The sequence below is a fragment of the Schistocerca serialis genome, chromosome 4 (assembly GCF_023864345.2).
Source record: "Schistocerca serialis cubense isolate TAMUIC-IGC-003099 chromosome 4, iqSchSeri2.2, whole genome shotgun sequence".
NCBI classification, from domain to species: Eukaryota; Metazoa; Arthropoda; class Insecta; order Orthoptera; family Acrididae; genus Schistocerca; species Schistocerca serialis.
Window position 1 is genome coordinate 415112227 of NC_064641.1, and position 15000 is coordinate 415127226.

The 15000-nt window shown below is 52.3% G+C and overlaps 2 non-coding genes and 1 pseudogene across 2 annotated transcripts; all 3 read left to right on the forward strand.

The window, feature by feature from the left end:
• Positions 1-4014: 4014 nt before the first annotated feature.
• LOC126476820 (small subunit ribosomal RNA) lies at positions 4015-5923 on the forward strand. Its single transcript, XR_007587259.1, has one exon. It is a non-coding gene; the product is annotated as a small subunit ribosomal RNA (ribosomal RNA).
• Positions 5924-6274: 351 nt separating this feature from the next.
• LOC126476367 (5.8S ribosomal RNA) lies at positions 6275-6429 on the forward strand. The gene has a single exon (XR_007586911.1). It is a non-coding gene; the product is annotated as a 5.8S ribosomal RNA (ribosomal RNA).
• Positions 6430-6617: 188 nt separating this feature from the next.
• The window catches only part of LOC126475630 (large subunit ribosomal RNA), a 10472-nt pseudogene continuing 2089 nt past the window's right edge, over positions 6618-15000 (forward strand).

Sequence of the window (15000 nt, forward strand, 5' to 3'; positions counted from 1 at the left end):
CTAACCTATATCGTACCTTAACCTAACCTATATTGTACCTTAACCTAACCTATATTGTACCTTAACCTAACCTACGTTGTGCCTTAACCTAACCTACGTTGTGCTTAACCTAACCTACGTTGTGCCTTAACCTAACCTACGTTGTGCCTTAACCTAACCTACGTTGTGCCTTAACCTAACCTACGTTGTGCCTTAACCTAACCTACGTTGTGCCTTAACCTAACCTACGTTGTGCCTTAACCTAACCTACGTTGTGCCTTAACCTAACCTACGTTGTGCCTTAACCTAACCTACGTTGTGCCTTAACCTAACCTACGTTGTGCCTTAACCTAACCTACGTTGTGCTTAACCTAACCTACGTTGTGCCTTAACCTAACCTACGTTGTGCCTTAACCTAACCTACGTTGTGCCTTAACCTAACCTACGTTGTGCCTTAACCTAACCTACGTTGTGCCTTAACCTAACCTACGTTGTGCCTTAACCTAACCTACGTTGTGCCTTAACCTAACCTACGTTGTGCCTTAACCTAACCTACGTTGTGCCTTAACCTAACCTACGTTGTGCCTTAACCTAACCTACGTTGTGCCTTAACCTAACCTACGTTGTGCCTTAACCTAACCTACGTTGTGCCTTAACCTAACCTACGTTGTGCCTTAACCTAACCTACGTTGTGCCTTAACCTAACCTACGTTGTGCCTTAACCTAACCTACGTTGTGCCTTAACCTAACCTACGTTGTGCCTTAACCTAACCTACGTTGTGCCTTAACCTAACCTAATTTGTGCCTTAACCTAACCTAATTTGTGCCTTAACCTAACCTAATTTGTGCCTTAACCTAACCTAATTTGTGCCTTAACCTAACCTAATTTGTGCCTTAACCTAACCTAATTTGTGCCTTAACCTAACCTAATTTGTGCCTTAACCTAACCTAATTTGTGCCTTAACCTAACCTACGTTGTGCCTTAACCTAACCTACGTTGTGCCTTAACCTAACCTACGTTGTGCCTTAACCTAACCTACGTTGTGCCTTAACCTAACCTACGTTGTGCCTTAACCTAACCTACGTTGTGCCTTAACCTAACCTACGTTGTGCCTTAACCTAACCTACGTTGTGCCTTAACCTAACCTACGTTGTGCCTTAACCTAACCTACGTTGTGCCTTAACCTAACCTACGTTGTGCCTTAACCTAACCTACGTTGTGCCTTAACCTAACCTACGTTGTGCCTTAACCTAACCTACGTTGTGCCTTAACCTAACCTACGTTGTGCCTTAACCTAACCTACGTTGTGCCTTAACCTAACCTACGTTGTGCCTTAACCTAACCTAATTTGTGCCTTAACCTAACCTAATTTGTGCCTTAACCTAACCTAATTTGTGCCTTAACCTAACCTAATTTGTGCCTTAACCTAACCTAATTTGTGCCTTAACCTAACCTAATTTGTGCCTTAACCTAACCTAATTTGTGCCTTAACCTAACCTAATTTGTGCCTTAACCTAACCTAATTTGTGCCTTAACCTAACCTAATTTGTGCCTTAACCTAACCTACGTTGTGCCTTAACCTAACCTACGTTGTGCCTTAACCTAACCTACGTTGTGCCTTAACCTAACCTACGTTGTGCCTTAACCTAACCTAGTTTGTGCCTTAACCTAACCTAGTTTGTGCCTTAACCTAACCTAATTTGTGCCTTAACGTAACCCATGTTGTGCCGTAACGTAACCCATGTTGTGCCGTAACGTAACCCATGTTGTGCCGTAACGTAACCCATGTTGTGCCGTAACGTAACCCATGTTGTGCCGTAACGTAACCCATGTTGTGCCGTAACGTAACCCATGTTGTGCCGTAACGTAACCCATGTTGTGCCGTAACGTAACCCATGTTGTGCCGTAACGTAACCCATGTTGTGCCGTAACGTAACCCATGTTGTGCCGTAACGTAACCTATAATATGCCTTAACCTAACCTATAATATGCCTTAACCTAACCTATAATATGCCTTAACCTAACCTATAATATGCCTTAACCTAACCTATAATATGCCTTAACCTAACCTATAATATGCCTTAACCTAACCTATAATATGCCTTAACCTAACCTATAATATGCCTTAACCTAACCTATAATATGCCTTAACCTAACCTATAATATGCCTTAACCTAACCTATAATATGCCTTAACCTAACCTAAAGTGCGCCGTAACCAAAACTATATTGCGCCTTAACCTGACGCACGTTGTCGCTGAACCTGCTCTGTAATTGTTATGCAACTCGTTAAATTAGTGTAGTGTTGCCTAACCGCAACCCTCGCAATATAGTTCGCTACTCGCACTGCCCGGTCCCCTGTGTATCGCGTCATGTTAAACACCTTGCAGGTGTTGCTGACTTTCCACATGCTCCTGCTATACACTGTAATGTGGATAGCAGCAGGACGTACATGCCCCCCCCCTTCCCCCCTGCCTTCGCAAGCTGGTCGGTGAGACGTTTGCATGTTCAACGCCCTTCGCATGCCGACGTACTCAGCCTACGTTGTGGTACGGCCTGTCACCTGTCCGCCGATGTACGCAAAACCCACAAACTGTACTGCACATTGGTCCGTATGTACTGAATGATACATCGTGGCACATGTGGCCGTATGACGACTGCGCCTAGCAACGGCGGACCATACAGTCCAAATATTGTGCACGCAGCTACGTGTCGTCTCCCTATAAGAGCTGGATTGCAGTGTGGTACGCCATACAGACGTGTGGGAGGAACGGACGCCCTGGATGGCGATCAGCATGAGCAGTCTGTTGATGTAGTGGAGCGTGTATTCGGACGTAGTCGTCTCTTCTCACACACCGTGATAGCATGTTGCACCGTGTTCCACATCTGCGACATGCTGCAGAGGCCGGCTGACAGTCGTTCGCGCAATGGACACCGCATACGTACGGGGTCGACCTTCCACGTGTTCTCTAGGCGTGCACATGTTGTTGCGTCTATGTGGGCAGACGTAGTGTGTTGTGACACCTGACACAGGCATGCAATACTCGTTGCAAATGGCGATGGACGTGTACGTTTGCTGGTGACGTTACGCAAATGAACAACTGGTAACCCGTTGTGGTGCGGTTGTTCTCGCTAGAGGTGAATCAGTGTTGGCGACGATCGGTCGAGCTATTAACCGGTTGTTTCAGGGATACCCACCATGCCCACGAACGTGAAAGGGGATCTGGGTGTGAGGCGATACGCGGCGGTGGCTGGGTGGGACCGTCCCCGGCCGGTGAAGGGGGGCCGCCCGGCGTGCTGGCAGCGCGGTGCGTGGGCGCACGCGCTACAGCCGGCTGGTGGGGGCGGCCAGTGGCAGGCGCGCCGGCCGACGGACGCGGCAGGCGGCGCAGCTGCGCGCCGGCGCCCCCTGCTCGCGGCGCCTTGCGGCCAAAGTAGGTCCTCGCGGGCCCGGTGCGAAGCGCGGTGGCCATCTGCAGTGTGCTGGTCCGATTGAGGACTTTGTGCGCTGAGGATGCGCCGCCGCCCGGCGCTCGGCGCCGCGACGCCGTCTGCTGCTCGGTCGCCCCAGCGGTTCTCGCAGGTGGTTTGTATCGCAGCTGTGCGGACGTGTTGGCGCGTGCGCTGTGCTGGGAGAGTTCGCTTCGGCACCCAAGTGGGGCTTTTGTCCTTCTGTGGCGCCGGCGTTGGAGCTGCCGGTCACCGTAGGTGGCGCGTGTTGTCTCCCGCCGGCAATGCCACGACAGCACGCTCCCGGGCCTCTGTCGGCAGCGGCAAGCTCAGTTGGGAGCACGGGTGGTCGCACCTAAAGCGTCTACTCGCCTAACTCCGGGCGATTGCGCCTCTCTCGAACCCGACCAAGTACTTAGGACGGCGCTGCGCGCCGCCGGGACCTGAGAGGGTTTCGAGGTGTGTTGTGCAGGGGAGCTCAGCCTCCTCCTGTTTGCAGAATAATTGAGCGGACGCTTGCGTGTTCGCGCGGGCCCCCGGGACACACTCCCGGGCGGCCGGCTGCTCAGCTCTAGTTGACGCAGCTCCCTGGTTGATCCTGCCAGTAGTCATATGCTTGTCTCAAAGATTAAGCCATGCATGTCTCAGTACAAGCCGCATTAAGGTGAAACCGCGAATGGCTCATTAAATCAGTTATGGTTCCTTAGATCGTACCCACGTTACTTGGATAACTGTGGTAATTCTAGAGCTAATACATGCAAACAGAGTCCCGACCAGAGATGGAAGGGACGCTTTTATTAGATCAAAACCAATCGGTCGGCTCGTCCGGTCCGTTTGCCTTGGTGACTCTGAATAACTTTGGGCTGATCGCACGGTCCTCGTACCGGCGACGCATCTTTCAAATGTCTGCCTTATCAACTGTCGATGGTAGGTTCTGCGCCTACCATGGTTGTAACGGGTAACGGGGAATCAGGGTTCGATTCCGGAGAGGGAGCCTGAGAAACGGCTACCACATCCAAGGAAGGCAGCAGGCGCGCAAATTACCCACTCCCGGCACGGGGAGGTAGTGACGAAAAATAACGATACGGGACTCATCCGAGGCCCCGTAATCGGAATGAGTACACTTTAAATCCTTTAACGAGTATCTATTGGAGGGCAAGTCTGGTGCCAGCAGCCGCGGTAATTCCAGCTCCAATAGCGTATATTAAAGTTGTTGCGGTTAAAAAGCTCGTAGTTGGATTTGTGTCCCACGCTGTTGGTTCACCGCCCGTCGGTGTTTAACTGGCATGTATCGTGGGACGTCCTGCCGGTGGGGCGAGCCGAAGGCGTGCGACCGCCTCGTGCGTGCTCGTGCGTCCCGAGGCGGACCCCGTTGAAATCCTACCAGGGTGCTCTTTATTGAGTGTCTCGGTGGGCCGGCACGTTTACTTTGAACAAATTAGAGTGCTTAAAGCAGGCAAGCCCGCCTGAATACTGTGTGCATGGAATAATGGAATAGGACCTCGGTTCTATTTTGTTGGTTTTCGGAACCCGAGGTAATGATTAATAGGGACAGGCGGGGGCATTCGTATTGCGACGTTAGAGGTGAAATTCTTGGATCGTCGCAAGACGAACAGAAGCGAAAGCATTTGCCAAGTATGTTTTCATTAATCAAGAACGAAAGTTAGAGGTTCGAAGGCGATCAGATACCGCCCTAGTTCTAACCATAAACGATGCCAGCCAGCGATCCGCCGCAGTTCCTCCGATGACTCGGCGGGCAGCCTCCGGGAAACCAAAGCTTTTGGGTTCCGGGGGAAGTATGGTTGCAAAGCTGAAACTTAAAGGAATTGACGGAAGGGCACCACCAGGAGTGGAGCCTGCGGCTTAATTTGACTCAACACGGGAAACCTCACCAGGCCCGGACACCGGAAGGATTGACAGATTGATAGCTCTTTCTTGATTCGGTGGGTGGTGGTGCATGGCCGTTCTTAGTTGGTGGAGCGATTTGTCTGGTTAATTCCGATAACGAACGAGACTCTAGCCTGCTAACTAGTCGCGTGACATCCTTCGTGCTGTCAGCGATTACTTTTCTTCTTAGAGGGACAGGCGGCTTCTAGCCGCACGAGATTGAGCAATAACAGGTCTGTGATGCCCTTAGATGTTCTGGGCCGCACGCGCGCTACACTGAAGGAATCAGCGTGTCTTCCTAGGCCGAAAGGTCGGGGTAACCCGCTGAACCTCCTTCGTGCTAGGGATTGGGGCTTGCAATTGTTCCCCATGAACGAGGAATTCCCAGTAAGCGCGAGTCATAAGCTCGCGTTGATTACGTCCCTGCCCTTTGTACACACCGCCCGTCGCTACTACCGATTGAATGATTTAGTGAGGTCTTCGGACTGGTACGCGGCATTGACTCTGTCGTTGCCGATGCTACCGGAAAGATGACCAAACTTGATCATTTAGAGGAAGTAAAAGTCGTAACAAGGTTTCCGTAGGTGAACCTGCGGAAGGATCATTACCGACTAGACTGCATGTCTTTCGATGTGCGTGTCGTGTCGCGCAACACGCTACCTGTACGGCTCGCAGTAGCCGTGCGCCGCGTGCGGAACCACGCGTTCGTCTCAAAACTAACGGCAATGTTGTGTGGTACGAGCGCTGAAGCGCTGGAGCGGCTGGCCTGCGGCACCTGGCGCCTGGCGCCGGTTTTGAATGACTTTCGCCCGAGTGCCTGTCCGCTCCGGTGTGGAGCCGTACGACGCCCATCGGCCGTGAGGCCGTTGGACACTGAACGCTGGAACAGGGGCCGCCACACGCCTCAGTCCCGCCTATGCAACTGTCTTGAAAGAGATAGTGGAAACTATGAAAAGATCACCCAGGACGGTGGATCACTCGGCTCGTGGGTCGATGAAGAACGCAGCAAATTGCGCGTCGACATGTGAACTGCAGGACACATGAACATCGACGTTTCGAACGCACATTGCGGTCCATGGATTCCGTTCCCGGGCCACGTCTGGCTGAGGGTCGGCTACGTATACTGAAGCGCGCGGCGTTTGCCCCGCTTCGCAGACCTGGGAGTGTCGTGGCCGCCTGTGGGGCCGGCCGCGTCTCCTTAAACGTGCGATGCGCGCCCGTCGCCTGGCGGTTCGCATACCGGTACTTACTCGGTAGCGTGCACAGCCGGCTGGCGGTGTGGCGTGCGACACCTCGTACAACGACCTCAGAGCAGGCGAGACTACCCGCTGAATTTAAGCATATTACTAAGCGGAGGAAAAGAAACTAACAAGGATTCCCCCAGTAGCGGCGAGCGAACAGGGAAGAGTCCAGCACCGAACCCCGCAGGTTGCCGCCTGTCGTGGCATGTGGTGTTTGGGAGGGTCCACTACCCCGACGCCTCACGCCGAGCCCAAGTCCAACTTGAATGAGGCCACGGCCCGTAGAGGGTGCCAGGCCCGTAGCGGCCGGTGCGAGCGTCGGCGGGACCTCTCCTTCGAGTCGGGTTGCTTGAGAGTGCAGCTCCAAGTGGGTGGTAAACTCCATCTGAGACTAAATATGACCACGAGACCGATAGCGAACAAGTACCGTGAGGGAAAGTTGAAAAGAACTTTGAAGAGAGAGTTCAAAAGTACGTGAAACCGTTCTGGGGTAAACGTGAGAAGTCCGAAAGGTCGAACGGGTGAGATTCACGCCCATCCGGCCACTGGCCTCCGCCCTCGGCAGATGGGGCCGGCCGCCCGCGCGGAGCAATCCGCGGCGGGGTCGTGTCCGGTTGCCTTTCCACTCGCCGCGGGGCGGGGCCGTTCCGGTGTGCGGTGGGCCGCACTTCTCCCCTAGTAGGACGTCGCGACCCGCTGGGTGCCGGCCTACGGCCCGGGTGCGCAGCCTGTCCTTCCGCGGGCCTCGGTTCGCGTCTGTTGGGCAGAGCCCCGCTGTCCTGGCTGGCTGCCCGGCGGTATATCTGGAGGAGTCGATTCGCCCCTTTGGGCGCTCGGGCTCCCGGCAAGCGCGCGCGGTTCTTCCCGGATGACGGACCTACCTGGCCCGGCCCCGGACCCGCGCCGCTGTTGGCTCGGGATGCTCTCGGGCGGAATAATCGCTCCCGTCAGCGGCGCTTCAGCTTTGGACAATTTCACGACCCGTCTTGAAACACGGACCAAGGAGTCTAACATGTGCGCGAGTCATTGGGCTGTACGAAACCTAAAGGCGTAATGAAAGTGAAGGTCTCGCCTTGCGCGGGCCGAGGGAGGATGGGGCTTCCCCGCCCTTCACGGGGCGGCGGCCTCCGCACTCCCGGGGCGTCTCGTCCTCATTGCGAGGTGAGGCGCACCTAGAGCGTACACGTTGGGACCCGAAAGATGGTGAACTATGCCTGGCCAGGACGAAGTCAGGGGAAACCCTGATGGAGGTCCGTAGCGATTCTGACGTGCAAATCGATCGTCGGAGCTGGGTATAGGGGCGAAAGACTAATCGAACCATCTAGTAGCTGGTTCCCTCCGAAGTTTCCCTCAGGATAGCTGGTGCTCGTACGAGTCTCATCCGGTAAAGCGAATGATTAGAGGCCTTGGGGCCGAAACGACCTCAACCTATTCTCAAACTTTAAATGGGTGAGATCTCCGGCTTGCTTGATATGCTGAAGCCGCAAGCAAACGACTCGGATCGGAGTGCCAAGTGGGCCACTTTTGGTAAGCAGAACTGGCGCTGTGGGATGAACCAAACGCCGAGTTAAGGCGCCCGAATCGACGCTCATGGGAAACCATGAAAGGCGTTGGTTGCTTAAGACAGCAGGACGGTGGCCATGGAAGTCGGAATCCGCTAAGGAGTGTGTAACAACTCACCTGCCGAAGCAACTAGCCCTGAAAATGGATGGCGCTGAAGCGTCGTGCCTATACTCGGCCGTCAGTCTGGCAGTCATGGCCGGTCCTTGCGGCCGGCCGCGAAGCCCTGACGAGTAGGAGGGTCGCGGCGGTGGGCGCAGAAGGGTCTGGGCGTGAGCCTGCCTGGAGCCGCCGTCGGTGCAGATCTTGGTGGTAGTAGCAAATACTCCAGCGAGGCCCTGGAGGGCTGACGCGGAGAAGGGTTTCGTGTGAACAGCCGTTGCACACGAGTCAGTCGATCCTAAGCCCTAGGAGAAATCCGATGTTGATGGGGGCCGTCATAGCATGATGCACTTTGTGCTGGCCCCCGTTGGGCGAAAGGGAATCCGGTTCCTATTCCGGAACCCGGCAGCGGAACCGATACAAGTCGGGCCCCTCTTTTAGAGATGCTCGTCGGGGTAACCCAAAAGGACCCGGAGACGCCGTCGGGAGATCGGGGAAGAGTTTTCTTTTCTGCATGAGCGTTCGAGTTCCCTGGAATCCTCTAGCAGGGAGATAGGGTTTGGAACGCGAAGAGCACCGCAGTTGCGGCGGTGTCCCGATCTTCCCCTCGGACCTTGAAAATCCGGGAGAGGGCCACGTGGAGGTGTCGCGCCGGTTCGTACCCATATCCGCAGCAGGTCTCCAAGGTGAAGAGCCTCTAGTCGATAGAATAATGTAGGTAAGGGAAGTCGGCAAATTGGATCCGTAACTTCGGGATAAGGATTGGCTCTGAGGATCGGGGCGTGTCGGGCTTGGTCGGGAAGTGGGTCAGCGCTAACGTGCCGGGCCTGGGCGAGGTGAGTGCCGTAGGGGTGCCGGTAAGTGCGGGCGTTTAGCGCGGGCGTGGTCTGCTCTCGCCGTTGGTCGGCCTCGTGCTGGCCGGCGGTGCAGGATGCGCGCGCCTGCGCGGCGTTCGCGCCCCGGTGCTTCAACCTGCGTGCAGGATCCGAGCTCGGTCCCGTGCCTTGGCCTCCCACGGATCTTCCTTGCTGCGAGGCCGCGTCCGCCTTAGCGTGCTCCTCCGGGGGCGCGCGGGTGCGCGGATTCTCTTCGGCCGCCATTCAACGATCAACTCAGAACTGGCACGGACTGGGGGAATCCGACTGTCTAATTAAAACAAAGCATTGCGATGGCCCTAGCGGGTGTTGACGCAATGTGATTTCTGCCCAGTGCTCTGAATGTCAACGTGAAGAAATTCAAGCAAGCGCGGGTAAACGGCGGGAGTAACTATGACTCTCTTAAGGTAGCCAAATGCCTCATCATCTAATTAGTGACGCGCATGAATGGATTAACGAGATTCCCGCTGTCCCTATCTACTAGCTGCGGCTGTCTCATGCTGTGTGCCCCGATTTGTGGGCTCACGGTTGGAAATAGGCAGCGGGGGAAGGATGCGTCTCGAACATCTTAGCCTCTCCTTCCCAAGTGCCCCTGCCCGCCTTCTCGCGGTGCAGCTGTTAAGCCTTCGGGCGACTGAAGGGCAGGGGTGCGACGGCGTGCTGAACATCTTGTACGCCGGTTCCGGATGCTGCATTTGTCGCGGCGGGATCCTGGCCCAAGTCGGCGAAGGTCACCCGCCTTGCCCCTGGAATTCCGGGGCATGATCCGCCAAGCCGGGGCGTGGTGACACGTCCCCGGTTAGGTTAGATGGGTCCAGACCCCCGAAAGTCTGGGGGACCGGCCCGGCACCTGAGTAGGACCGGGTCTTTAGCCTTCTGGTGGGAACTCGGCCTAGTAGGGGGCGAAGGACGGAGGGTGAATCCGCTCTCCCGGAATGTGGGTGGCATTCGCCGGTAAGGGAGCGGGAGAAAACTTCGATGATGCAGCATTCGAAGAGGACTAGTGCGCTGTTCCCACGGCGCGCTAAACCTAGCAGCTCAGTTGTTGAAAGCTCTTGGTCAAGGGGCGGGACCGGTGAGCGAGCTGCACTTAGCCTCCCCCCATGCCAGAGAGGCCGGTCCGGGGAAAGAGACGGGCCTCCTTTCTTTTCACTCTCATGGCAATATGGCGGAAAATCAAGAGAGTGATCGAGTGCTCGAGGTTGATTCGTCGCTGGATGCGAATATGACTATCGCTGAGCGACACGCGCGTTTCTTAAAATTGTTGGACGGTAGTATCAAGAATGGGAAAATTAGCAATTATGCAATTAACCAGATTAGAGACTGTATTGCGGGGTGGGCAATGGCCCATGCACAATTAGAAGGTAGGTTGCTCGAATTGGAAAAAGAGAATGCACGACTAAGAGATCAACCGGTTGCACAGCGTACATATGCCGCGGTTGCAAGTACCCCAGTGGTGGTTAAGGCGCCGTCGGCGAAAGAAACCATACAGCAAAATCTAAAGAAAACTGTACCAACTGTGTTCATTAAACCCAAGTCGGGCGAGGACATTCGTACGGTCAAGGCTGAATTTGAGAAATGCATTAACCCCAAGAGAGATAAAATTAAAATTAACAATGTTAGGACAGCAAAGAATGTGTTGATCGTTGAAACTGCCTCGCAAGAGGATAGTGACAGGATTTTGAAAAACTCACGATTACTGGAGAAGTTAAAATGTGAACCCCCTCGTAAAAGACGTCCTCTGATGTGTCTTTACGATGTGCCTACATACATGGATGCGGAAAGCTTACTTGACGCTATCTATGTACAAAATTTTGACGTATCCATGACGAGGGAGGAATTTGATGGGCACTTCAAACTGAGATTTAAAGTAGGACCCAGAGATAAATTAACAGTGCATAATGTAGTGGAAGTATCACCTGAGCTTTGGAAGCTTCTTACGAGGATTGGTAGACTTTACGTGGGTTATTCTGCGTTAAACATTAAAGATTACTTGTCGGTACCTAGGTGCACGAAATGCCAAGACTTAAACCACACTAATAAATACTGTGGTGAGGTCCAAGCCGTGTGTGCCCACTGTGGGCAGGCTGGGCATGAAAGGAAGGACTGTGCACAAAGGGATTGTCCACCCATTTGTATACCATGTAAAAAGAGAGGGAAGAAATGCGGAGGTTCTAAGGATTGCCCCACTTATAGAATGTTTTTAGATAGAATCATACAAAGAACCGACTATGGCGACCCTTAAGGTGCCTAAGAAAAAGTCACCCAGTAAGGCTAAAAGAGATGCTGAGCGGGGCAAACTCATTAGTAAAGCTCTTTCCACAGGTTCTCTGGTTGATCTTCAAGATCCTTCCGGGTCTGCGAGTCCTCTGATGGTGGACGTCGGCGTCCAAGCCGAGTTCGAGCCGGAGGAAGCTCTGAGCCGGCTGTCATGCCAGTTATCGGAGCTTGCGGTGGAGGAGTCGACGAATGGTGCAGAAGAGGGTGTGGACACTTCCTGTGTATTAACAGATGGTGGTCGGAACTTGAATAATGTAGACGTTACTAATGTAAACAATGTAGAGATCAATGTAAAAAGTGTAAATAGTAGTAGTGGTGGTTGTGGTAGTGGTAGTAGTAGTGCTGGTAATCTGTACAAGGCTGTTGGGCCCGGTCGTGTATATACAGACTTTGAGGATATGCTGCGGCTCTCGAAATTGGAAGAGCCGGGCCTGTTAACGGTTGCACTGAGGCAGCTTGTTCGGAGGGCACATGAATATGGAAAAGACATAACATTCCCAGCACTGGAGGATGTAGATTGTATTCAGTTGGAGGCGGCTAATATCCCCTCTGAAACGGAAAAATTGAAGTTATTGGTGGAACAAGTATACGCACGAAGAGATCGTAAATTTGACCTAGAAAAAGTATTTAAAGAGATGGTCAAAATGTATGGCCGTAATGTTTGTGACTTGTCTAAACCTTGGCCTGCTAGTCGGCTGCACGTTTTTTATCCCCCTGGATAATGGGGAGGTTTAAAATGTTGCAGGTAAATGCCATGCGTAGCCATACGGTTACGCAAGAATTTAGAAAGATTTCAGAGGAAGAGAACCTCGATGTAATAATTATACAAGAACCGGGTTCCTGTGCTGGTCGGGTCCCAGGATTTCCTGCGGTTGCGCAAGTGGCGTTCTCTGGGGAGAATCCCATGAGCGCAATCGTGGTGTTAAACAAGATGATTAAGACAACAATTTTAAATCAGTTCTGCAACGAACATGTAATGGTTGCCCAATTGAACTTGCTGTCACATAATGTATATATTGTTAACATATACTGCCAGTTTAGACAGCATATTACACCGTTTATGGAGCAGTTGATATGGATCCTACGAGCTTTAGAGGGTCACCCTGTAATTGTTTGTATGGATGCGAACGCCAAGTCTCCTATGTGGCACAGTGAGGAATTGGATGATCGAGGCATTGAACTTGAGAATGTGATAATGGAAGCTCATTTAGTAGTGTTGAATCAGCCAGGCAACCCACCTACCTTTTCTGGTAGGGCTGGTGCAATTTCTAATATTGATGTTACTTTAGCAACGCTGCGTGCAGCGCCTCATATAAGTAACTGGTGTGTTGTTTCCAACTTAACTATCAGTGACCATAATTGTATAAAATTTGAGTATGATACCGTGGTCCAGGAGGAGACTGGCGCTTGGGAAGTACGTTATAACTATTTAAGGACGGACTGGGAGCGACTAGCACGCGAATTCCGTCCCCCAGTGCTGGGACCTAACCTTGACTCTGAGGATGTAGAAGAAGCAGTGGAAGCAATTGTTATGGCTATTGACGCCGCTATTGCTGCGGCGGTTCCTCGGGTGGCGAGGTTTGTCCGCAGGCAGTCTACTCCGTGGTCCCCAGAACTGACCGCACTTAAGCGGTCTGTCAGGAGGGCGCGGAGTAATTATCAAAGAAGCTTTGCCCAAGAGGAGAGGGATTTTCATCTACAGATTTATCGTCGCCTTAAAGAAAGATACAAGACATTGTTACAGAGAACTCGAAGGCAGTCATGGGAAACTTTTGTCAAAGATCAGCTGGGAATGGACCCTTGGGGGGTCCCATATAAACTGGTCAGAGAGAAAATTAGATCGCCGACCATGTTATCCACGCTACGCCTGGATGGAGGATATACTACGTCCTGGGAGGAAACCGCAAGAGTCTTGCTGGACACTTTACTCCCGGACGATAGGGAAGACGAAGATACAAACGAGCAACGTGGCATACGTCGGATGATGATGGAGCCATACAATAATGATGTACTTGTCTATCCTTTTTCTGTCGAAGAAGTGGTGGCTGTACTTCGTTCCTTCGCCAAGAAGAAGGCTCCAGGTCCTGATGGCATTCCTTCTGAGATCCTGCAGCATCTGGCACCGCAGCTTGGTCCAGAGTTGGCCAAGATTTACAACACCTGCTTGCAACTACGGGTGTACCCGAGGAAGTGGAAGATCGCAGAAGTGATTATCATTAAAAAAGGTCCTGATAAAGATCCTCAGCTGCCAAAGTCGTACAGACCGATATGTCTCTTGGATGTACTGGGCAAAGCCTTTGAGAAGTTACTTACTGACAGATTGTTAAGTCATCGAGCTCTGCATGGCATGAGCGATCGGCAGTTCGGGTTCCGGAAGGGTCGCTCCACTCAGGATGCGATCAACGAGGTAGCCCGGACTGTCCACACAGCCAGTGCAAAGTATGTTCTGGGGATAATGGTGGATATTTCGGGGGCCTTCGACAACCTGTGGTGGCCGGCTCTCTTCTCTTCTTTGCGAGAGATGGGCTGTCCTTGGCTACTATATGGTTGTTTGGAGGCCTACTGTGATAACAGACTGGCCAGGATCACGGCTCCTGGGACTGTGGTGTCCAAAAGGATCACCCGGGGCTGTCCCCAGGGATCGGTTCTCGGTCCTGTTTTTTGGGACATAAATATGGAGTCTCTGCTTAACACCTTGCAGAGGGACGCCTCAGTGCTGGGTGTCGTGGCTTATGCGGACGATCTTGTCATCTTGGTGGAAGGCAATTCTCGAGCCATAATGGAAGAACATGCAAGACAGGCAATAGAGATATTACAAGAGTGGTGCAATCGGTCTAAATTAACTGTTGCGCCACAGAAGTCATCGTACATGTTGCTAAAAGGGAGGCTCAACAGAGATCCAACAGTAAGAATTGACAATGTTTTCGTATCAAGACAACGTTCAGCGCGTTATCTGGGTGTATACTTGGATGAACGCTGGAATTTCAATGTTCATATAGAGCAGGTAGCAGCTAGATCTTTGGCCCTGTTTAATAAATTAATAACTATTGGACACAGGCGCTTTCACTTGCCAGCGAAAGCAATTCATCTATACCATAACTGTGTGTTGGCTCCGATTGTGGGTTATGGGGCGAGCGTGTGGGCCCACAGACTGGCTTTGGTTAGGCCAGCCATGTCAGTCAGGAGGATTCAAAGAAATATCTTGTTACGGTGTATTGGTGCCTTCGGCACCAGCCCTACCGATGCATTGTTGGTCATTATGGGCTTATGCCCATTAGATTTGATCATCAGACAGCATGCAGCCCTTTATTGGCTGCGAAAACAAAACATCGAGAGGGTACGTGAAATAATTGGAGTACCCTTGACAAGTATTAAATTAATCAGAAATGAATTACTTAATATTTGGCAGGATGAGTGGAATCGCTCAGATACTGGGAGAAGGGTTTATTCCTTTATTCCCAACGTAAAAGAACGTCTGAAGAATAAGATTATACGGCCATCTCAGGGCATAGTACACTTCCTGACTGGTCATGGTCCCTATCCGGAGTATTTACACCGTATAGGGAAGCGGCCGACGCCGGGGTGTGACTGTGGGTTCCCTTACGGTACTCCTGAACATGTAGTAT